The sequence below is a fragment of the Mobula birostris genome, chromosome 23 (assembly GCF_030028105.1).
Source record: "Mobula birostris isolate sMobBir1 chromosome 23, sMobBir1.hap1, whole genome shotgun sequence".
NCBI classification, from domain to species: Eukaryota; Metazoa; Chordata; class Chondrichthyes; order Myliobatiformes; family Myliobatidae; genus Mobula; species Mobula birostris.
The window spans coordinates 33,730,876-33,754,779 of NC_092392.1; the positions used below are offsets into that span (position 1 = coordinate 33,730,876).

At 41.1% G+C, this 23,904-nt stretch overlaps 1 long non-coding RNA gene across 2 annotated transcripts in view; it reads right to left on the minus strand.

Moving 5' to 3' along the window:
• The window catches only part of LOC140186760 (uncharacterized), a 47,497-nt gene extending 32,410 nt beyond the window's left edge, over nt 1-15,087 (minus strand). Inside the window, exons 1-2 of one of the 2 annotated variants that reach the window (XR_011882934.1) lie at nt 14,910-15,087; nt 11,825-12,128 (exon numbers count right to left, since the gene is read on the minus strand). This is a non-coding gene — a long non-coding RNA (uncharacterized lncRNA). Of the gene's footprint in view, nt 1-4,699; nt 4,933-11,824; nt 12,129-14,909 lie in introns of those variants that run through there. The other variant, XR_011882935.1, reaches the window with a different exon arrangement.
• Nucleotides 15,088-23,904: the final 8,817 nt, after the last annotated feature.

The window sequence follows — 23,904 nt, forward strand, 5'->3', positions numbered from 1 at the left end:
TCACCCAGGACATGTCCACTTCTCATTGCTACTGTCCGGGAGGAGGCACAGAAGCCTGAAGGTACACATTTAACGACTCAGGAACAGCTTCTTCCCTTCTGCCATCTGATTTCTGAATGGACATTGAACACATGAATGCTACCTCACTAATTTCATTTCAATTTTTGGACTACTTACGTAATTTAACTACTATATATATACTTACTCTTAATTCATGTTTTCTTTCTATTATGCATGGCTGCTGCAAAGACAACAAATTTTATGACATATAATGGTGATATTAAACCAGACACTAATTCTGATTTTGGACTTTGAAAGTATTAATCAGATACCCTGATTTTAACTAGATGCTGGGGAAATCCTGGATAAACATGTTCCACTGCTGTAGTACCACTTATTTCCCATTGACTCATGTAATGATTACTTATTCATTGTGGGTGGAAGTCACGATACGCAACATATTTCATCTGTTGGAAAGCCTGTAGTAACCTCATCAATTAAGTTCAATAAGTGGGTGTAGATCCAACTCAAGTGGGGCAAAATAGCAGTTTCCAGGCACTTGAAGGACCATTTAGCTTGTTAGCTAAAAGCTGAGGTCACCACCTGAATGTGCTGACCCCTGCAAGAGGACGGAAGCAGGTAGCTTTGCAACATTTTGAACACTAACCCCCATCCAAAGAAGTGACTTTAAGGGGAGAGGGAGTAAGACTCGCAGAATATCTGTCTCATAGTTCACTGAAGGAATATCCCTTTTCATTTGCGTGGCATTCAGATGAGGGTGGCACGGTCTAGTGGTTAAAACAAGGCTTAACAGCTAAATATTATGTTTATCCAGTTATGTTACATGGCTCAGAATGTTGGACAATATCTAGTAACATGAGGAAATGAATTGTAGCAGCAGAGAGGTGGTTTTTGAGGAGGATGCAAAGAATATCATGGACGAAATGAATATCTAATGAAGATGTCATGAACAGAGCAAGCACAAAAAGAGAAATAATGTATGAGATCATGAAAAGGCAACGTGACTTCATTGGACTTGTGATTAGGAAAGAGGAATTAGAATGCACAGTAATTATGGGAAAGATTGAAGGGAAGAAAGTAAGAGGAAGACAAAGACAAATGATGATGGAGACAGCAGACAGAGAACTGGAAATGACTACAAATGAATTGATCCACTTGACCCGAAACAGGAGTGTGTGGGCCAAGGCAGTCAAAGCTCAAACTGGGCATGGCACCTGATGACGATGATGAACAGTACCAGTGACCCATGTTCGATTGCCACCACTGCCTGTAAGGAGCTTGTCTGTTCTCCTGGTGACTGCGTGGGTTTATTCTGGGTTGCCTTACTTTCTTCTCACCTTCTAATGCCATACCGGTTGGTAGGTTAATTGATCATTGTAAGCTGTCCCGTGATTAGGATAGGGTTAGATCAGAGATTGCTGGGCAGCACAGCTCAAAAGGCCAGAAGGTTCTCTTCTCTGCTGTACCTCAATAAGTAAATAAATAAAATAAAAATTAACCACATCATAAATATTATTTCTGGGCAAATAAATTTACTTTGCCAGGAAACAAGAGAAACATATTAAAACAGAAAAAAATCTACCCTTGAGAACAACAGGTATATTTTATTATATTGAGATACAGTGCAGAATAGGCCCTCTGGCCCTTCAAGCTGTGCTGCACAGATACCTCTGACTTAGCACTATGCTACTGTGCTACTGGTTAGCACAATGCTTTATGGTACAGGTGACCTGGGTTCATTTCCCGGCACTGCCTGTAAGGAGTTTATACATTCTCCCCTAACCGCGTGGGTTTCCTCCAGGTGCTCCAGTTTCCAAAGACGTACTCATTGTTAAGTTAATTGGTCATTGCAAATTGTCCCGTGGTTAGGCTAGGGTTAGGTTAGTACCAACCATTGCCAGTTATTCAGGTTCAAACATTCAGTCCTGCCTATTCTTTAGCCAGAGGGTGGAGAATCTGTGGAATTCATTGTCACAGGCAACTGTGGATGCCAAGTCATTGGGTATATGTAAGGCAGAGGTTGATAGGTTCTTGATTAGTCAAGGCATGAAGGGATACGGGGAGAATTCAGGAGATTGGGGCTGAGAGGAAAAATAGATCAGCATTGATGAAATGGCAGAGCAGATTTGATGATCTAAATGCCTTAATTCTGCTCCTTTATCTTCAAAGTTCAAAGTACATTTATTACCAAATTATGCATACATTATACAACCTTGACATTCATCCTAACAGGCAGCCATGTAACAAAGAAACCCAAAAGAACCTATTAAAATAAAGAAGACCGTCAAATACCCAGTATGCAGAGAGAAAAAAAATCATGTAAACAATCAACGCAGCCAAATGGTATTCTGAACTGAAGTCCACAAAGAGAGCCCATCCCCAGAACCTCAGTGCTGCACAGAGCAGAGCAGCAATGTGAACCGGCCTGTCTCTCGCCTCGGGCCCGGACATCCTGACTTTATTAATGTGGCCCAGTGCCTAAATCATCTTCCAAACATTGGGTCCCGTCACTTCAGTACGACCTGGGGCCTGGAGCCTGCACCTTGATTGGGCCTGTACCCAATGTTTCCAATTTGGCCTGGCGCTTACGGTCTTATATCAGAAATGCAGCACAGCAAAAACAGTATTATTAAAACAAAAATCTATTTTAAGGCCAAATACTTCATTATACAACTGTTGGTCATTCCTATATCCTGAAGTAAATCCTTTGTTGACAGACATGTCTGTTTTGAATTTCTGATGTTCTTGATTTGTCAGTCATCTAATGCAGTTTCATGTCAACAGCATTGGTGTGTTTAAAGGGTGATGCTTTCCTTTGGCCTACAAATAGTATCAGAAAGAAATTCAAGATCTTTGCTTCATAGATACAGTTTATTTGAAAGTATGATTTTACTTGAAGCATGTGATTAATATATATTTGTTTCACACTTGCTTAAAATGTTGCTCCAAAAGAAGCCGGTTCCAAAATGAACCTAGGTGCAGCATTCCACAGAGCACGACTCTTTGCAATTGCCCTGTCTCCCCTGTTGTGCTTTGTTTTTTGTAGAGAAGTTCTGCACGTCACAGTTTGGGCTGGTATAATTACACCTCTGCGAGGGCTCATTTTGATCACAATAATATTGGCATGACTTTCCTTGATGTTCTGTTTACATGTTTGGGTACTTTTCCACCAGGGCCGGTCTGTTGTTGGTAGTGTCTGCGCACCTGCATATCACATTTCAAGGAGGACAGGTTGACATGAAAACAAACTCGTGAAACAAGAAAGCTCTCGTCCTGAATAGCCACTCTTTGCATAATTGTGCCCTATTTTCAAAGACTTCCTTCAGATCTTATTACCAAATGTAATAAAGCTTCCAGAACCTATGCTTACTTTTTTGAATAAACATTTATTGAATATTTAAACAGTTTTCTTTCCTGAAGTGCTGAAGTCATAATTTGAAGATAAATCCTTTTTGTAGTACTTATAATCCGTGTTGGACTAAGATGGTGTGTTCAAAGTTCAAAGTAAATTTTATTATCAAAGTACATATATGTCACCATTTACAACCCCGAGATTCATTTTCCTGTGGGCATACTCAGCAAACTTATGGAATAGTAACTATAACAGGATCAATGAAGGATCAACCAGAGTGTAGAAGACAACAAACTGCAAATGCAAATATAAATAAATAACAACAAATAACACGGAGATAACAGAGTCCTTAAAGTGAGATCATTGGTTGTGAGAACATTTCAATGATGGAGCAAGTGAGTGTAGTTATCCCCTTTTATTCAAAAGCTAGAATTGCAAGCTCTAAGCATTGTTCCATTGTAATTGATAACATTGGATCTTTGAGTGCAGCTTACATAATGCAAGAATTGTTGCATTGTATATATCGCCCATGTAACCAAGATGAATTTCCAAATCAGGAAGTGTCCTGATTGTAAACTGCAGTATTAATATCAAGTTTTTCTTTTAACATTGGTCTGTGACTGTAAACAGAGTCAATAAAGCTTAACAGGTGTAGGGCTAACAACAAACATGAGGAAGTCTGCCTCAAATCCGAAGCAGCTCACACAAAATGCTGGAGGAACTCAGCAGGTCAGGCAGCATCCATGAAAAAAAAGTAAACGGTCCATGTTTCAGACCGAGGCCCTACTTCACGACTGAGAAGAAAGGGTGGGGGAGGGGGGGAATGCCTGAATAAAAAGGTTCGGGGGAGGGGAAAGACGTTAGCTGGAAGGTGATAGGTGAAGCCAGGTGGAAAGGTCTAGAGCTGGAGAAGAGAGAATCCGATAGAAGAGGAAAGTGGACAATAGGAGAAAGGGAAGGAGGAGGGGAACCAGGGGAAAGTAACAGGCAGGTGAGAATAAGTGAAGGGTCAGAGTAGGGACTGGAGGGGGTGGGATTTGGTTGCCGGAAGGGGAAATTGATATTCATGCCATCAGGTTGGAGGGTACCCAGATGTTGTTCCTCCACCCTGAGATTGGCCTTGTCTTGGCACAAGAGGAGACCATGAATTGATATGTCAGAATGGGAATGGGAACAGGAATTAAAATGTTTGGCCAAAGGACTAAGAGCTGCTGGATTTACGCATCCAATTCTACGAACTTCAGTCAAACTGACTTTCAGCACCATATAACACCAACAACCAATGACACATGGTATCATTGTTGGTACTAGTTAAAACAAACTTACCTTCACCGTGACAAGGTCACAATACTTGAGGTAGAACATTAAGTGAAAGCAACTATGAATTGCTAGAACAAAACATAAACCTCTGGAGGAAGCCTGATGCAGGGTCTCCGTCCAAAATGTCGACCAACCCTTTGCATCCACAGAAGTTGCCTGATTTGTAGTTTGTTTCTCTCTCTTGATCACAGCAGTTGCAAGCTCTCGTGTCTTCCTGAATTGCTAGAGAATGGAAAACATTACATCCCACAACATGGTAACTATGTAAGAGGAATCGCGTTATTTACTATATTTTTATCTAATCTTACTTTGTGTAATTAGGGAATTTGGCAGCAGAGGCCTAAATCAAATTTATTTCCAGGTGATAAGGACTTTTGAATAACCATTGTGGAAATTTATTTACCTATCTATCTATATATGTACTTATTGACTGATTAATTGATCAATCGATTGACATTTATTGATTTATTTATTTGTTTGCTGAGCTAGAGTGTGGAATAGGCCTTTCCAGCCCTTCGAGCTGAGCTGCCAAACAATCCCCCAATTTAACCCTAGCCTAATCACGGGACAATTTACAATGACCAATTAACCTACCAACCGGTATGTCTTTGGACTGGGCGATGAAACTGGAGCACCCAGAGGAAACACACGCAGTCATGGAGAGAGCATACAAGCTCCTTACAGGCAGTGGCAGGAATTGAACCCGAGTTGCCTGTACTGTAAAGTGCTGTGTTAACCATTACGCTACCATGAAATCTACTTGAAGAAATCATGCTGCAATTATCCTCAGCATCTATCTTTTCTACTTCCCATGCTAGAACACTATACAATCTCAATTAACTTGTGGGCTTAATTATTAAATTCTGGGAACATTTTGTGAGCTCAGACACAACATAATTATTAACCAGTTCTTTGTAAAATATACTTCAGACTTAATTACTCTTAACACACAGAGAAAATCTTCCATGTTATGGTTAACTTTTCATTTGGCATCGAACCAAATCACTGCTTGTATAAGCCAAATTGGTTAGTCAGCTGACAAATAGTGTTGTTTGAAATGTAGAACTTGTGATAGCTCTGTTAAGGAGACTTGACCAGGGTACTTAACACTTACTACATTTTCTTCCGTCATAAGTATTTCACTCCTTCTCATGCTAACCTAATATCTGTATGTGTAGAATCAGCAACTGAGATTGTAAGATTGTCGGTCAAGGAAACAGAACTGTTAAAAACACATAATACTTTTCATGGCTGAAAACTCTGTGTTCCTAACACTGCGAAGCAGAAGTTATAGTTACTGATATTAACAAGTTATGAAGAAATATCATTTTCTACAATCTCTGATGGTAGCAGAATTCTGTTTGATGCCAAATTACTCAATTGCATTTTCTTTTACTGAAACTTAGGTGAGGGTTCTGAAACTTTATTTATTGACATACAGCATGGAACAGTCCCTTGAGGCCATTTGAGCGGCACCACCCAGTAATCCCCTGATTTAATCCCGGCCTGGTCACCGGAAAATTTACAATGATCAATTAGTCTACCAATCGGTACGTCTTTGGATTGTGGGAAGAAAGTGGAGCACCTGGAGGAAACCCACGTGGTCACAGAGAGAGAGTACAAACTCCTTACATGCAACAATGGGAATAGAGCCCGGTTCACTGGTGCTGTAAAGCATTGTGCTAACCACTATGCTACTGTGTCATTGTTCTGAAAACAGAACGTAGAACAGTACAGTACAGTACAAGCCCTATGGCCCAATTATGTTGTCTCAACCTTTAACCTACTCCAAGATTAATCCAACCCTTCCCTCCTACATAGCCCTCCATTTTCCTTTCATCCATCTACCTCTATCTAAGAGTCTCTTAAATGTCCCTAATGTATCTACCTCTACCACCACCACCACTGGTAGTGTGTAATTTACCTTAGACTTCCACTTCTACCAATCACATTAACATTATGCCCTTTCAAACTAGCCATTGCCACTTTGGGAAAAAGTCTCAGGCTGTCCATTTTATCTATGCCTCTTATCATCTTAGTTGGCGCGTGGCAAAGTGGTTAAGGCATTTGTCTAGTGATTTGGAGGTCGCTGGTTCGAGCATTGGTTGAGGCAGCATGTGTGTCCTTGAGCAAGGCACTTAACCACACATTGCTCTGCGACGACACCGGTGCCAAGCTGTATGGGTCCTAATGTACTTCCCTTGGACAACATCGGTGGTGTGGAGAGGGGAGACTTGCAGCATGGGCAACTGCTGTTCTTCCATACAACCTTGCCCAGGCCTGCGCCCTGGAAACCTTCCAAGGCACAAATCCATGGTCTCATGGGACTAACGGATGCCTATATAAATCATCTTAGGGCATCTTTAATGGGATTTTTGATAACCAGTCATAAACATTATACTAAACATTCCTGAGGTTCCCAAATTGATTTTGGAGACAGAGGGAATGTAATTTTGTCCACTTAGTTTTCTCACAGATACTATTGCCATATTATAAATTTGTTTATATAAGATATAGGCAAATACTGCACAAAAGTCTAGGGTGCCTAAAATCTTTGCACAGTATTGTATTTATTTGTCAATGTGAAGCATGATAAAGAAATTTATCAAAGTACATACAAGTCCCCATATGCAACCCTGAAGGGTCTCAGCCCAAAACCATCGACTGTTTACTCTTTTCCATCGATGTTGCCTGGTCTGCTGAGTTCCTCCAGTATTTTATGTATGATACAACCTTGAGATACATTTCCTTGCAGGCATATTCAAGAAATCCTTAGAATAATAACCATGGCAGATTCAATGAAAGATCACACCAGCCTGGGTGTTCAACCCATGTGCGAAAGACAATGAACTGTGAAAATGCAAAAAGAAAGGAATAATAAGTAAGCAATAAATATCAAGAAGATGAGATAAAGTGCTCTTGAAAGTGAATTCATAGGTTGCGGGAACATTTCAAAGATGAGGCAAGTGAAGTTGAATGAAATTATCCCCTTTGGTTCAAGAGACTGATGGTTGAGGGGTAATAACTGTTCCTGAACCTGGTGGTGTTGGTCCTAATGTTCCTTTACCTTTGTCTTGATGGCAGTAGTGACCTGGGTGGTGGGGTTCCTAGTGATAAATGCTGCTTTCCTGCAACATCATTTCATGTGGATATGCTCATTGGTGGGGAGGACTTTACCCGTAATGGACTGGGCTGTATCCACTACTTCTTCTAGGATTTTCCATTCAAGGGCATTGGTTTTTCCACACCAGGCTGTATTGCAGCCAGTCTCCACTACATATCTATAGAGGTTAGTCAAAGTTTTAGATGCCTTCACAAACTCCGAATCTTCACGAACTCCTAAGGAAATAGAGGAGCTGCCGTGCTTTCTTTATAATTGCACTGACGTGCTGAGCCCAGGACAGGTCCTCCGAAATGGTAACACTGAGGAATTTAAAGTTGCTGACCCTCTCCATCTCTGACACCCCAATGAGGACTGGTTTATGGACCTCTGGTTTCATCTTCCTGAAGTCAATAATCAGCTCCTTGGTCTTGTTGACACTGAGTGAGAGGTTGATGTTGTTTCATCACTCAGCCAGATTTTCAATCCCCCTCCTATATGCTGATCGGTCACCATCTATGACAGTGATGTTGTCAGCAAACTTCAATATAGCACTTGAGCTGTGCTAAGCTACACAGTCATAAGTGCAAAACAGGTACATCAGGGTGCTAAGCACAGCCTTGGGATGCACTTGGGCTGAGGGAGATTGTGGAGGAGTTGTCGGTCTGAACTGACTGAAGTCTGCAAATACAAAGCTCAAGGATCCAATTGCACAAAAAGGTATAGTGGACAAGGTCTTGAGGTTATTGATTAATTCAGAGGGAATGATGGTATTGAATGCTGTGCTGCAGTTGATAAAGAGCATCCTGATCTATGCATCTTTGATGCCATATCCCATGGTCCTGAGCAACTTCTATACTGCTTTTAATTCACTTTGGTTACAGGTTGACTCATTGACAAACTGTAAGCCCTCAGGTCTTGACTCTGTAACCAGCAACACAAACAAAAAGTAAAGCTGCCTACAATGAGATCCAATCATTGGTACCTGGTACCTCTTCCAGCAGTGCCATTCTGTATCATTTCTACCAGAAAACTGTAATCACATGCAGAAGCTGTGTACCCTCTTCATACAAAATAATTTATCACCACATAAAAGAGGCAAAAACAGATGAGAAGTATCAGCCATTCATATCCTCAGATATCTTATCTCTCAGGGTAACTCTTCCAAGAACTTTAATGCTTAAAATTCCTCCCATTCTAGTTCATCTAACTAACTGCAGTCCTTATTATTGTTATCCCCAGTAACCCATCTACTGTCTTTCTTCTATCCAACTTCATTAATGTTGTCCTGGCTGACTGCAAATCCAAACACTGGTGAAAACACTAGAAAATAGTAACTTCACAGTGAACTTATCAGATACAGTACTGTGCAAAAGTCTTCGGCACGTATGTATAGCTAAAGTCCCCTAGACTTTTGCAAAGTACTGTAGTAATTTTATGCATTGCACTGTACTGCTACCACAAAAAGAAAGCAAATGTCATGACATATGTGAGTGATGATAAACCTGATTCTGATATAGGCCCCCATTGTGGTTCGAGAATGGGAAGAGGTCAGGGAGAGAGGAATCATGATTGGGAAAAGGGGAAGGGAGCAGGAAGCACCAGAGAGACATTCTGTAATGATCAATAAACCATTTGTTTGGAATCGAACGACCTTGACTGGTGTCTCAGAGCTGAATGTTTCTCCCTGCCCCTGGCACTCCTTCTCTGCCGCCTGTCCCACACCCCTCCCTGGGCGCTCTATCCCCGCCATTCCCAACATCCTTTGCTCGCGCCAGATCTACAAACTTGCTCTCTGCTCCACATTGAGAAACACAGTACTGAATAAAAGTCTTGAGCATCCTAGCTACATCTATGTCCTAAGACTTTTGCATGATACTGTATGAATAATACTTAAATAATTAAAAACCTCAATTTTACATCTGCACAGTAAAACAATGTACTGAATTTTCTCTGCTACTGCTCTTACAAGGTGCATTCATGTTTGTCTTCAAGCTTGGTGTAGGACATCTATTGATACGTATGACCTCAATTGTCTATGAGCGTCAAGGGCGACAACCAAATGTCATATCCTCACGTAAACCAGAGTGGTCTAATCCTGATTGTTGTGAGACACTTGAAATTGATTGGTAGACTGATGGCTGGGTGAAAGTTGATTGTCATCTTGAGTGACCAGGGGGCTTTGCCTTTCTTCCATTTTCAGAACAGAGTATAGCAGTGATGGGAAGTTTTGGGAAGCCCTTGACATAACATACTTCAGAATCTTGAACTCTGCAATCTGACCTTGAGTGGCCCTGCAAAAGGGTACCAGAGAACAACCCCTCACTGTTAGGAAGTGTAGAGAAGGTTCGACCCAAAAACAGAGCAGCGGAGCTGAATTAGCGGTGAGCTGTAACTTTAATAATCAGCTGCAAAAATCACAAGGGGCTACAAAACAAGAGAGAACAGGTACTAAACTAAACAGGCAACTTGGTAATTGAATGATAGGAATGACTAGTTGAGGCTGGCAGGTTCAATGAGTGGACAAGGATTGTTCTCTTTTTTTTGCATCATTTAATGGCGGTTGGCAGACCAACATGAGGTGCATTGCCGCCACCTACTGAGTTGGAGTGTGGAGCAAAGAGACAGGAAGTATACTTCCTAAATATCCCCTCTCAAAAAAGCTAAAATAATTTCAAAAAGTCTAAAACTTTTCATAAAGTCAACACTTACAGTATATATAATACATTATGATGGCAGTGATATCCTGACAAACTTTCAATGTTAAATTGTATCTGTCCCAAAGATCTCAATTTAGCAATTGGATGTTTTCTTTGCACCTCATAGGATCTTCATTCAACAATATATGCTGCCAATTTTCTTGACACTGCACTCCCCACAAATGCTCATATCATGCATATTAATCCTGAACAAGGAATTATTCAATCGAGTATGTCTTATACATAAACATTTAAGTATAATTTCTTTCCTCCTTTTATACCCATCTCCCAGTTGAGTTCCCACCATCCTCTGAAATTGTTATAATTGCCAACCTTTCTTTTCCTTATCCCAACTTTGTTACCACAGTGATCAAATCGACTTTTTCACCTCCCGCTTATGCAAAAGCATCACTACATTTATATCATTAATGTTAAGTGATTGCTCGGATAGAATATCCGCCATTTCGTTTTGTACAATCCCAACATAGGCTGGAACCCAAAAGAAATGTATACCCAGGCCTAGAGCTTGCAACCTCAACAGATGCTGTCCAATCTCAACTATAATTTGAAAAACCTGTTTTAATAGATATCAAGCCTGGGAATAAATTGGAGCACAGAAATAGGGTGTACTTCTCTCAATCCATTCCAACGCAGAAATGGTAGCAACCATCTCAGATGTGATTACTGATACTTCGTCTCATAATTGTTGTGTATTTATTATATTGTAATATTGTAAATATATTGTTTGTTAAGCATTCTTTGTTTACACAATTCATTATGGGTTATGTGTAAAAGTACATGAATGGCATACGTCATTACACCACCATGTCATAAGTGTGTGCCTCACTAAAGTACCAATGAAGTACAAACATTTATCTCATCCGTCTATGTTTTTCTTTTCATTTGTTTCTAGAGCTACAAAACATAAGAGTAATCTTTAATAGTCAGCTGAACCTTTGGAACATAAACAGAAACACCTAAACAACCTATCAATGGATCTTTTGAACCACCTGTGTAGAACAAGGATTGCGGATAAGAGGTGGGTTTAAATAGGCTATGGCTAATGTTGGAAATGAGTGGCTGGTGACTCCTGATAGCTAGCTGAAGTCTGGCAGGAACCTCCATGTGCAGGCCTAACACTCACTTCTCACATGAAAGCCATTAAAGCTAAAATTTGAGCATAGTTTAAGCCATGCCTCCAGATTAAACTGTTCAATAAACCTGTCGAGGACTGTGAATTCTTCTTAAAATCTCTTGCATTTCAGAACATTCAAAATCTATCAAAATACACTAATTAATAACATTAAAGTGAGCTTAATTAAATTAACTTACCATCATCTTGCATGGTTCTTTCTATTGAAATAAATTGTTGTTATTGTTCCTCTCCGTGCCTTGTCCTTTCTTTAGCATTTTGTCTGTTCTTTATGCAGCTGAGTTGTTAGCTCGATGCTCAACCCAGCACGGATGGAAAGTCGGCTGGATTCGAACCTGGGGCCACTCTCCTCGAAGTTCAGTGCTGATACCACTACGCCACCAGCCAGCAGTTTGAAATAAATGGTCTTGCTGTTACTGTGCCAGATACGATATAGTGCAACACACACAAAATGCTGGTGGAACTCAGCAGGCCAAGCAGCATCTATGGAAAAGAGTAAACAGTTGATGTTTCAGGACGAGACCCTTCATCAGGACAAGAGAGAGAGATGAGGTCAGAGTATGAAGGTGGGGGGAGGGGAGGAAGATGTACAATGCACTAGGTTATAGGTGAAATTGGGAGAGGCGAAGGGGTGAAGTAAAGATCTGAGAAGTCAATTGGTGAAAGAGATTTCTCATTCCGAAATGTCAGTCCATGGCTTCCTCTACTGCCACGATGAAGCCACACTCAGAATGGAGGAGCAACACCTTTGGACAGCCACCAATCTGATGGCATGAACATCAATTTCTCAAATTTCTGGTAATGCCACCCACCTCTCTTCTTCACCGTTCCTCATTCCCATTTTCCTCTTTCACCTTATTTCCCTACCTGCCCATCACCTCCCTCTGTTGCTTCTCCCCCTTCCTTTTCTTCCATGACCTTCTGCCCTCTCCTATCAGATTCCCCTTTCTCCAGCTGTTTATCTTTTTCACTAATCAACTTCCAAGTTCTTTACTTCACCCCTCCCCCCTTCTGGATTCCTTCTACTTCTTCCTCCCCTCCCCCTACCTTCTTACTCTGACTTCTCATCTCTTTTTTCCAGTCCTAATGAAGGATCTTGTCCCGAATCGTCGACTGTTTACTCTTTTCCGTAGATGCTGCCTGACCTATTGAGTTCCTCTGGCATTTTGAGTGTATTACATTGATTTCCAGCATCTGCAGATTTTCTCTTCTTTATGATTCAACAATATAGTGCAAATTCCGTGATTTTTTTTTTGCATAGGGAAATTATAAATCACGTTGAGGTTCTGGGCTCCGTCCAGAAGTGACGGAGAATAATTGTCAAAACTCCAGTGAGCAGTAACAAGAGAATTCAGGACTCTAGTATTTCCATTGGATTCCCAAATTTCCTGTCACATATGGGAATAATGCTGGCACTTCACAGTGGAAATGATTGCCAGTTCTAGCTGACAAGTTTTTGCATGTTGATCTGAACACCAGGGAGAATTTAAATGCTCATTTCCAAAATAGAACCATATGATCATATGCATCCTCCTGAAATGGCTTTGATTTGACATGTCATCCCAATAATGGCACTTCTAACAGCTGGAGTTCCAGGCGAAGTATTCTGATCCAGAGGCTGGTGTGCTCTTATTGAGCAGCCGCTGATGCTCATATTTCAGCTCTTCAGTAATATACAGTACTGTGCAGAAGTCTTAGGGTCCAAAGGCTTCTGCAGAGTACTGTAGTTGTCAATATGGAGCGGAGAGCAAGTTTGTAAATCAGGTGGGAGCAAAGGATTTTGGGAATGGTGAGGGTGGAGTGCTGAGGGAAGGCTGTGGAACAGGAGGCAGAGAAGGAGTGCCTTGGGAGGAGGTGACCTGGGTGCAGACACCCCAGCCCTGAGACACCAGGCAAGGTCATCTAATTCCAAACAACTGGTTTGTTGATCATTACAGAATGTCTCTCTGGTGCCTCCCGCTCTCTCCTTTCTCCCTTCCCCTCTTCCCAACCCTGACTCCCCCTTCCCCACCCTCTTCTTACTCACCGTCTATAATAGGTCTCCGAATCAGATTTATTATTGCTCACATTGTTCAGAATTTTTTTTTTCCGGCAGTAGCTCAGCACGATACATAAAATTACTACAGTACTCTGCAAAAGGAAATGACGTTGAGGATTTATGAGGCCTGGTGAGGCCTCACTTGGAATATTGTGAGAAGATTTGGTCCCCTCATCTGAGAAAGGATGTGTTGACATTGGAAAGGGTTCAAAGGAGGTTCACGAAAACGTTGGCTTTTAAAAGCTTTCCAGTTCTCTAACTTCCATTAGTTTTTGCTCTACTATATTCCTTCTTTTAGGCTTTTATGTTGCCGTTGACTTCTCTTGTTAGCCACAGTTGTGTCATCTTGCCTTTAGAATACTTCTTCTTTGGTGTGTATATATCCTGTGCCTTCTGAATTGCTTCCAGAAATTCCAGCTCCTGCTGCTCTGCTGTCATCCCTGCCTGTGTTCTTTTCCAATCAATTTTGACCAATTCCTTTCTCATGCCTCATGCCTCTGTAATTCCCTGTACTCATAATTTGTGTTTTTTTTTGTGCATTGAGTGTTTGATGTCTTCTTTGAACGAGTTCCACAATGCTTCTTTGTTTCATGGCTGTCTGTGGGAAGATGAACCTCAGGGTTGTATACCATATAGATGCTTTGAGAATAAATGTACTTTGAATCTTTTGAATATTTTTGAATAGATGAATTGACATTTGTGTCCTCTCCCTCATTAACATCTCCAGCACTTTGGTACTATTTAGAGACAATCATCAACAAGGATATTTAGAGTGATTGACTCACAGAGCACTACAGCACAGAAACATCTACTCCATAGTACTCTGATCTTTTGCCTAGCCCCATCCACCTAAACCTGGATCACATTCCTTCACACCCTTTCCATCGTTATCCCTTTCCAAACTTCTCTTAACTGTTACAATTCAACCAGTAACCACGTATAAGTAGTTCATGTCATTGATATGCCAGGTATAATACTCCCTTAACAGACACTGTACCCCAAGTTCTGTCACATCAAGTGATCACCAGCTGTGAAAATGAAATAATTGAAGAACATTCTCAAAACTTTCTTCAACAAGAGTAACATCCCCACAAATGCTTAGGAACCCCTAAACCATGCCCAGTCAAAATGGAGAAGGGGATTTTGGTATGGTATTAAAAACTTCAGCCTCTTTTATAGGAACACGCAGAACCTCAGTGGAATATAAGAGGGGAGACATAACCTACTTCTTCAATCTTGATGAAGAGTCTCAGCCCAAAATGTCAACTGTTTTCTCTTTTCCATAGATGCTGCCTGTTCTGCTGAATTCCTCCAGTATTTTGTGTGTGTTGCTCTGGATTTCTAACATCTGCAGATTTTCTTGTGTTCATAACCTCCTCAGCTAAGCTCAGGTCCACCCAGCAATCATCTCCAGCCCCAGCTGCGGTAGAGAGTTTGTGGTTCCTATTTTGACCTCATTAGTCATCTCAAAGCCACAGAGCTGGAATAGAAGCAAGTGGATCTGAAAGATTGCCTAGGAAAAAGAATTACTCAATGCACCTTTAAAGCATACAATAGAGCTTGATATTCTGCATACCACTGAATAATGGTGTTTCAGGCAGTTCGGAACAAGGCCTTTCAGCCAACAGACCCAAAACTAGCAGCCTGCCATCACTCTCAAGGCTGTCAAATGGCCTATTAATATTTGATAGCTACTTCTAAGGTTTTTTAAATGTAAGTCGTGACTTCTACACAACAATCAATTATTCAGTAAAGTTTACTGAATGCTCCACTGTTATTCAAACTTGATTTGTACTCGGAATTTTCTGGTAAGTCACATGAAAGCAAAAATGATGCATTGGAATAAAGAGCAGATAAGTCAGTATTGTATTCTTCTGTATTGTGTTATGGAAAATTATATCTATTATTTATCCAATGAGCTCCGATTTCTCCCTGTGGTTTAAAAATAGATAATATCCGAGTCTTCATGTAAAATGCAATTAGCGTTAGAGGTTTAATTTGGAAGAGGTGAACTATTTGAAATCATTGTAAATTGCTGTGACTGCTGCAAATGAGGTTTCTATTTTCCCACACAGTAAGCTTTCACAAAGAGTAGGATATGAAGACCAGCTAACTGTTATAGGTGATTGTAAAATGTATGTGATCAGTAGGATCTTAGTTTCTAAGGAGGAGTCCATGACAAAGTGTACAGACAAATGTATACGGGACACAAGTGGATCAAACAAGCTGTTTTGTTCAAAGGTTCAACCCAGATTGTCTCTGGAGCTTCTTGTACAGATTACTATAGCACAGAGAATATAAAGTTACATGAAATCACCTTCAAAGGACTGAACACTTTAAAGTAATGATTCTTGTTCCCACTTAATATTGCCTAAGCAAATTGCAGTATCCTGTCCCTTTTGTGAGACATAACACAGAAACAGGTCCTTCAGCCCTAAAGCCAATGCGACCAAAATGTGCATCTAAGCTAAAATGTTGAGCACCATTTTCTAATAAGTAGGTCTTTTTGCATTCTTTTCCTGCTACTTTCACTGCTGTGGTAGAGAAATAATCTACCACCTTCTACAATTATTGAGGCTTCTTCATTGGGTATTGTTTATAAGGCATTCATCCTTGAGCTTTATTTAGATGCTCTGTTCCCAGCGTAGACATTTTGAGCCCACCTTTGCATCATGGGAGCAGTAGACTAGAGTCTCAAGATTGCCAGTAAAGGCTGATGGTCAAAAACTAACATGAGTGGCTTTCTCCAGCAAAAAAAAACACAGTGAGATTTTGTAACTCCAAATATTGTTACCAATGCCTCTTTCTTAATTTTAGTGTAAAATATTTCTGTTGGTCACTGAGCATTGACGGATGCATTGACCTTTTCACTGTCCCTGTCCATGATATGGCAAATCATTACCCCAACTGTGTAGTCAAGACAACGACAAGCAATCACAAACTATCTTACTTACGGCCCATTATGCTGCTTGTGTTTAGGGCAGCAATCAAGGTCCCCCATCTCTGTTTGCCCTTGGCCAGTTAGGTGCAGAAGGATCCTTTATTGCCGTTTCTGTAACAGATTTATTTACCAGTTAGGGTTGATAGCCCTGAGCTGAACTACTAAACCTGGAGGACAGGTTGACCACTCTTAGTCTGGCCTCTGCCTCTTGAGCTGTTTGCCATAGGTGACCTGACCAAGACTCAAAGCATAAAGCCTTGACTCAAACCAACATAGCTCTCTGGGTTATCAAAGAACACAGCCTCCCTCCAAACCACAACCTCTTGGAGGATTACAAACTGTCACAAGCAAATTTTTGTGCCATGGTTAGTGAGAAAATAATCCTATATGTCCAAAGAGCCTCACCATTGAGGGTTTCCTAAAACAGATTGTTGATTATGGTCTACATTTTGTTAACAGCTCAATAATAAATGGAAAGAAATATTAATAGAACAGCCAATGTAATGGATCAGCCGAGATTTGAGTAGAGCTCAGTAATATTTTGGTTTTCTGGTTTTGATGCTGGTTTCAGCTTTCACCTTAACTGGCTGCAGTCTGATTTCACCAACTCAAAGACTTGAATGTTCTTGATGTAACGTGGATGAAGTTGGTGGTGGTGATGATTGCAATTAAAATGTCATTCTGATCGTACAAAAATGTTAGATGCCCACAGAATCTTGTTCATAATCCCCTGGAAGTCTTGATACCTGTTACGATAGATTGACTATGTTAGTTGTCAAGCCAGACAGCATCTGGGGAGAGACATTTCGGACCATGACCCTTCATCAGGACAAGTCAAATAACGTCTACATCAGTGGTTCCCAACCTGGGGTCCATGGACCCTTCAGTTAATAGTAGAACCCCTGATCTACATTATTATCCATAAGGAGTTAGTATATTCTCCCCTTGGCCACATTGGTTTCCTCCGGGTGCTCCAGTTTCTTTGCATAATCCAAATATGTATTGGTTTCTAGGTTAATTGGTCATCGTAAATTTGTCCTGTGATTAGGCTAGGATGAAATTGGGGGTTTGCTGGGCCCCACAGCTTGAAGGGCTGGAAGGGCCTATTCTGCACTGTATCTCAATAAATAAATTAATTAAATAAATAGATGTGAGACAAATCTAATTTATGGAAGGCTTTTGTCCCACTCATTGTGGCAGACAAACTTTGGACAGATGCTACTGTTCATCATTCATCCCTCTATTAAGGGTCAATTCATAATCTCCATAATGGTAACAGCTTTTATCTGCTTTGGACGGTGTTGCCTTCAGTAGGAAATTGCTAAGTTGCATTTTCATCACTCTTGGTTCATTCAGCACTTCTACTCATGCAGATAGGAAAGATTTTGGAATAAAATAGAAAGGTATTTGTCAGATTTGTGTGAAGAGAATTTGACACATTTTAATGTCCTTGAACATCTATTAATGTTGCACCAGAACTATAAACTCGGTTTGTGAAGAGTTTATGTTAAATACATTTTTCCAACTATTCCTCAATGGGCTCAGTCAATTTCTTCCAAAGGGTTGCATGGTAGTGTAGTGGTTAGCAGAACACTTTACAGTACAGGCATCCGGGTTTCAATTCCTGCCAGTGCCTGTAGGGTGTTTGTATATTCTTCCCGTGACTCTGTGGGTTTCCTCTGGTTGCTCGGGTTTCCTCCCTTTGCTTGGGTTTCCTCCCACAGTCCAAAGGCACGCCGTTTGGTAGGCTAATTATTTACTTACTGTCTGTTACACCACAGGCACTTAGGGCTGCAATGGAGGTCCTCCATCTCTGTCTATATCGAAGGATTCTTCATCTCTGTTTCCGTAACAATTTCTTTTTGACCAGTCAGGGTTGTTAGCCCTGAGCCAACCTCCTGATCATGGAGGACCAGTGGACCACTCCTCGCCTGGCCTCTACCCTTTGATCTGTTTTGCATAGGCGACCCTACCAAGAGCCAACGCACAAGGCCTTGACACCAGGCAACATAGATTTCTAGGTCATTGAGGCATGCAAGCCTCCAAACTCTCCAACAAGGTTGTGGTCCTCTTGGAGGTGGTTGGTTAGTTGGTCATTGTAAATTGTGCTGTTTTTGAGCTAGGATTAAATTGGGGGACTACTGGTTGGCGCAGCAAGGGCCAGAAGATCCTATTGTCAATAAATAAAATGAATAATTAGTAGACTTCCTTTTTATTCACTACAAAGGACCTCATTTTTAGTTTGTCCTTATATTCTCAGCATCTTGGCAGAATATGTTATCAAGTTTAATTCTTTTTGCTCATAAACTCTGGTCATACTTTCTCAGTTCAATAATGGAGAGGTCTATAGTAATCCCAAAGTACATGTTGATGTCTTGATCATTAACATATATTTCAATTTCAAAATAACTACTTGTTTTAAATTTTCACTCCTGGCATATATGTTGTTTCATATGCATTCATCACGATGTATATCCTCCTAGATATTCTATTCTGCCTACCCTTGCATACGAAGTCTATGTATGCATGCTTTATACGATTAAAATATCTGACTGACACACTTGAGACAAATTGTTTTCATGGGCAATGTTGCCTGGGAAAGTTGAATTTTGGATATTAAGGATATTGAGAGGGATGAAGTTAGTAATGGAGATGGTGATTTGCACACCACTGTTGTAACACATGATTATTTGAGTTACTGTCACCTTCCTGCCAACTTGAACCAGCCAGACTGTTCTCCTCTGACCTCCCTCATTGAAAAGGCAGTTTTGCCCACAGAATGCCATTCACTGGGGAAAAAAACACCATTCTCTGTAAACTCTAGAGACTGTTGTGTATGAATATTGCTGGAGATCAGCGGTTTCTGAGGTACTCAAACCACCTTGTCTGGCACCAACAATCATTCCACAGTAAAGTCACTCAGATCATATTTCTTCCCCATTCTGATGTAAGGTCTGAATGACAACTAAACCTCTTGACCATGTCTACATGCTTTTAAGCATGGAGTTGCTGCCACATCATTGGCTGATTTGATATTTGCATCATTGAGCAGGTGTCAGGTGCACCTAATAAGGTGGTCATTGAGAGCGTGAATTGAGATAAATATGAATCATGGTCATACTGAGTGGTGGAATAGACCCACTCCTGCTTTTATTTTTAAATTCTGACCATTGATGCTCATGTAATCCAGATATTTGTCAAAGTTCCCTCCATTGCATTGCTATTGGTTTGTAGACTGACCTTTTTTTTTTATTGAGATACAGAGCAGATTAGGCCCTTGGGGTCTATGAATGGATCCTTTGAGCCACGCCACCCAGCAATACCCCAATTTTATCCTAGCTCATTTACGGGACAATTTACAATGATCAATTAACCTACCAACCGGTACTGTGGGAGGAAACCAATGCACCTGGAGGAAATCCACACAGTCATGAGGAGAACATACAAACTCCTTACAGACAGCAATGGGAATTGAACCCAGGTCGCTGGTACTATCAAGCGTTGTGCTAACCACTATGTTACCATGTCACCATCTATACCAGCTGAAATTACTTCTCATTTTTTGTGGCCATTTTCACAAACAAAGTTTTCTTTCATTTCCCTGTTTTCACTGAACATGTGTAACGGGAAGTTGAACATGAACTGAATGTGTGTAACGGGAAGTCGACATGGTGAAGATTTATTTTAAGTATGCAATTGCTAATTATTTAACGCGATCTCATTATGGATTCTAAGTTAAAACACTGAATCTTGTACCGACCCTCAAAATTCGCATATTGATGGAGCCCAGAGAGCAGTTTTTCGCATGACAGGATCTTTGCAGCCGGTCAAATCCTTAACCCAACAATTAGTCCTGAAGAAGGGTCTCAGCCTGAAGCACGGCTATATTCATTTCCATAGATGCTGCCTGACCTGCTGAGTTCCTCCAGCATTTTGTGTGTATTGCTTTGGATCTCCAGCCTCTGGTGACTTTCTCATGCTCATATATTGTGAAAATAAAACCTAATATTGTGGTCTAAAATACTGTAACCCTAACCCTCGAAGTGACATGCCTTTCATTATCTTGGTCCATGGGGAAAACACAGACCAGAGCCTAATCAACCCTAGTTGGGTCACCTGGGTGAGGCTGTTTGCTGTTTACATCTTACTTTGAGATGAAGCCTAATAGTTAGGCCTCAAAACATAATCAACTCCCCAGAGGGTCAAAATAAAACCTAATGAGGTCTAAAATACCCTACCCTAACCCTCAAAGTGACACGTCTTTCACTTATTTTGGTTCATGGGAGAAACATTGGGGGGGGGGGTGGAATCTGACCAACCCTAGCTGGGTCATCTGGGTGAGGGTGTCTGTTGTTTACAACTTACTTTGAGATGAAGCCTAATTCTTTCCTAATTTGCTAAACTAAAATTTAATTGAAGAACTAATATGTCAGGAGAAATTAGTCCTCTCGCTTACCTGGATCATTTAACCATTAATAATAAAATCATGATTGATATTAATATTATATTCTAATCATGCTGACTGGTGTATACAAACAAGTGGCTGTGTTTTTAGATGGAAGAGCAAATGTGCACATCCTCTCTTACATTGTTATAAACTTGCTTTAAATGTAGTTGAGCTGTTCGGTATTATAAATATAAGATATTCTGCAGATGCTGGAAATGTCGAGCAACTCACACAAAATGCTGGAGGATCTCAGCAGGTCAGGCAACATCTGTGGAAATGAATAAACAGTTGATGTTTCAGGCCGAGACCCCTCATCAGGACTGGAAAGCAAGGGGGATAACACCAGGATAATAAGGTGAGGGACAGGAAGGAGGATAGACAGAAGGCATGGTGCTACACCTGCCCATTTACCTCCTCCCTCACCTCCAATCAGGGCTCCAAACAGTCCTTCCAGATGAGGCAACACTTCACCTGCAAGTCTGCTGGGGTCGCCGATTGTGTCTGGTGCCCGCGATATGGCTTCCTCTACATTGGTAAGACCCGTCATAAATTCATCAAACACCTCTGTTTCATTTGCTTCCAAGTCTTGACGAAAGGTCTTGGCCTGAAGCATCGACTGTTTATTCATTTTCATAGAAGCTGCCTGACCTACTGAGTTCCTCCAGTGTTCTGCATGTGTTGCACTTAATGCAACAATTATTGTTCACATCAAAATTACATGAGCCCTAGTCTCATATTGCAGGAAAATAGATAATATCAGAATCACACCTATAACATTCTTTATATATTTGTCAAATATAGTCTATATAAAAATATTGTTTGCAAAACTTCTACGTTCCTTCTGATATTACAGACCATTGTTGTTCCTTCATTAGCACTTAGTGTAAGTATTGGAACACCTTGGCCAACAATATTTTTGGGGTACATGGGATTGTTTAAGGAGGTGACTCACCCCAACAATTTTGCAAGTGCATTTATGGAATGGCAATATTACAGTTTCTTACATTCCCACAAAAAATAAGGGAAAATCAAATAGTTTGTTATGTGTGAGGTATCACGTCAGTGAAGTGCAAGCCTGGTGAGTACAATACAGAGAGATATAAAGTTAGCCAGCTCCATCATGGACACTAGCCTCCACAGTATCCAGGACATCTTCAATAAGTGATGTCTCAGAAAGGCAGCGTTCATCGTTAAGGACCCCCATCACCCAGGTCATGCCCTCTTCTTATTGTTACTGTTAGGAAGGAGGTACTGAACTTGGAAGGCACACACTCAACAATTCAGGAACAGATCCTTCCCCTCTGTCATCCAATTTCTGAATGGGCATTAAACCCATGAACACTACCTCATTTTGGAATACTACATTTTATTATTTCCTATTTTGTTTTTGGAATACTTATTTAATTTAACTTGTAGATATGGATATATATACTGTATTATACAGCTTTCCTTCTCTCTATTATCATGTATTACATTGTACTGCTGCCGCAAAGTTAACAAGTCTCATTAAACTTGATTCTGACTTTGAGCAAGCTGTTGCCCATGCAGCAGGCTCCTCCACTCCACGTGGCTGATGAATCCAAAGCAATGGCAGAGATCGATACAGTTTGGCACGAATGATGTCGCAGGAGTTGCCACTCAGTCTTGAACTCAACGTAGGACTACCTTAGGGACTTCAGCTCCAGATATTTTCCTTGGGGTTTACTCCCAAGTCTTTTCCCATGGGTGAGTATAGCCGCAAGGCAGCAGAGGCTTGAGATCAGAGTTCTCCTTTTCCTAGATGAGCTGCTAACATGGCTGTCAAGCCCCATCTGCCCAAAGTGACTGGTTTTAAGTTGCCAGTAACCCACTTTTGCCTCTTCTCCTGTCAGTAGAAAATTTTCAGTCGGGCTTAGTAGCTAAGCCACACGTGTAGGCCAGGAGACGGACTTGGTTGTCAGAGACTATTTGAGATCGATGCCATTGAGTGCATTTAATAGATAGTGGGATCTTATCTACAATACCCCCTATCCCACACTACCCCCTACCCCCACCTGGCTATGACCACCTTTAGGAACTGAGCTGCCATAACAGACAGATAAAAGCCTTAAGAATTCAATCTTCAAGTTGGAGTTGTTGCTAGCAGAACAACACTGACACATTCACGTTCAAACAGTAGCTTCCTGGAACAGTAATTCTCTCTTTTTTTCAAATTATATGAGCAAGATGTAAATAGACTTAAAAAAATAAGCAATAACTTTAAAAGCACACTCAAAATGCTGGAGGAACTCAGCAGGCCGGACAACATCCACGGAAGAGAGTGAACAGTCAACATTTAGGACGTGACCTTTCATCAGGGCTGGAATGGAAGTCAGAGTAAGAAGGTGGGGGAAGGGGAGGAAGAAGTAGAAGGTGGTAGGTGATAGGTGAAACGGGGAGAGGGGAGGGCGTGAAGTAAAGAGCTGTGAAGTTGATTGGTGTAAGGGATGAAGGTCTGGAGAAGGGGAAATTTAGTAGGAGCAGATAGAAGACCATGAAAAAAGGAAGGGGGAGGAGCACCAGAGGGAGTTGATAGGCAGATAAAGAGAGAAGATGGGAGAGGGGAACAGGAATGGGGAATAGTGAAGGAGAGGAGGCTAGGTTATTACTGGAAGTTGGAGAAATCAATATTCATGCCATCAAGTTGGAGGCTACCCAGACGGAATATAAGATGTCACCTACCACCTTGTACTTCTTCCTCCAGTCCTCTCACCAGCTTACTCTGTTTTCTCCTCTTTCTTTCCAGTCCTGAAGAAGGACCTCGGCCCGAAACGTCAACCGTTTACTCTTTTCCATAGATGCCACCCGGCCTGCT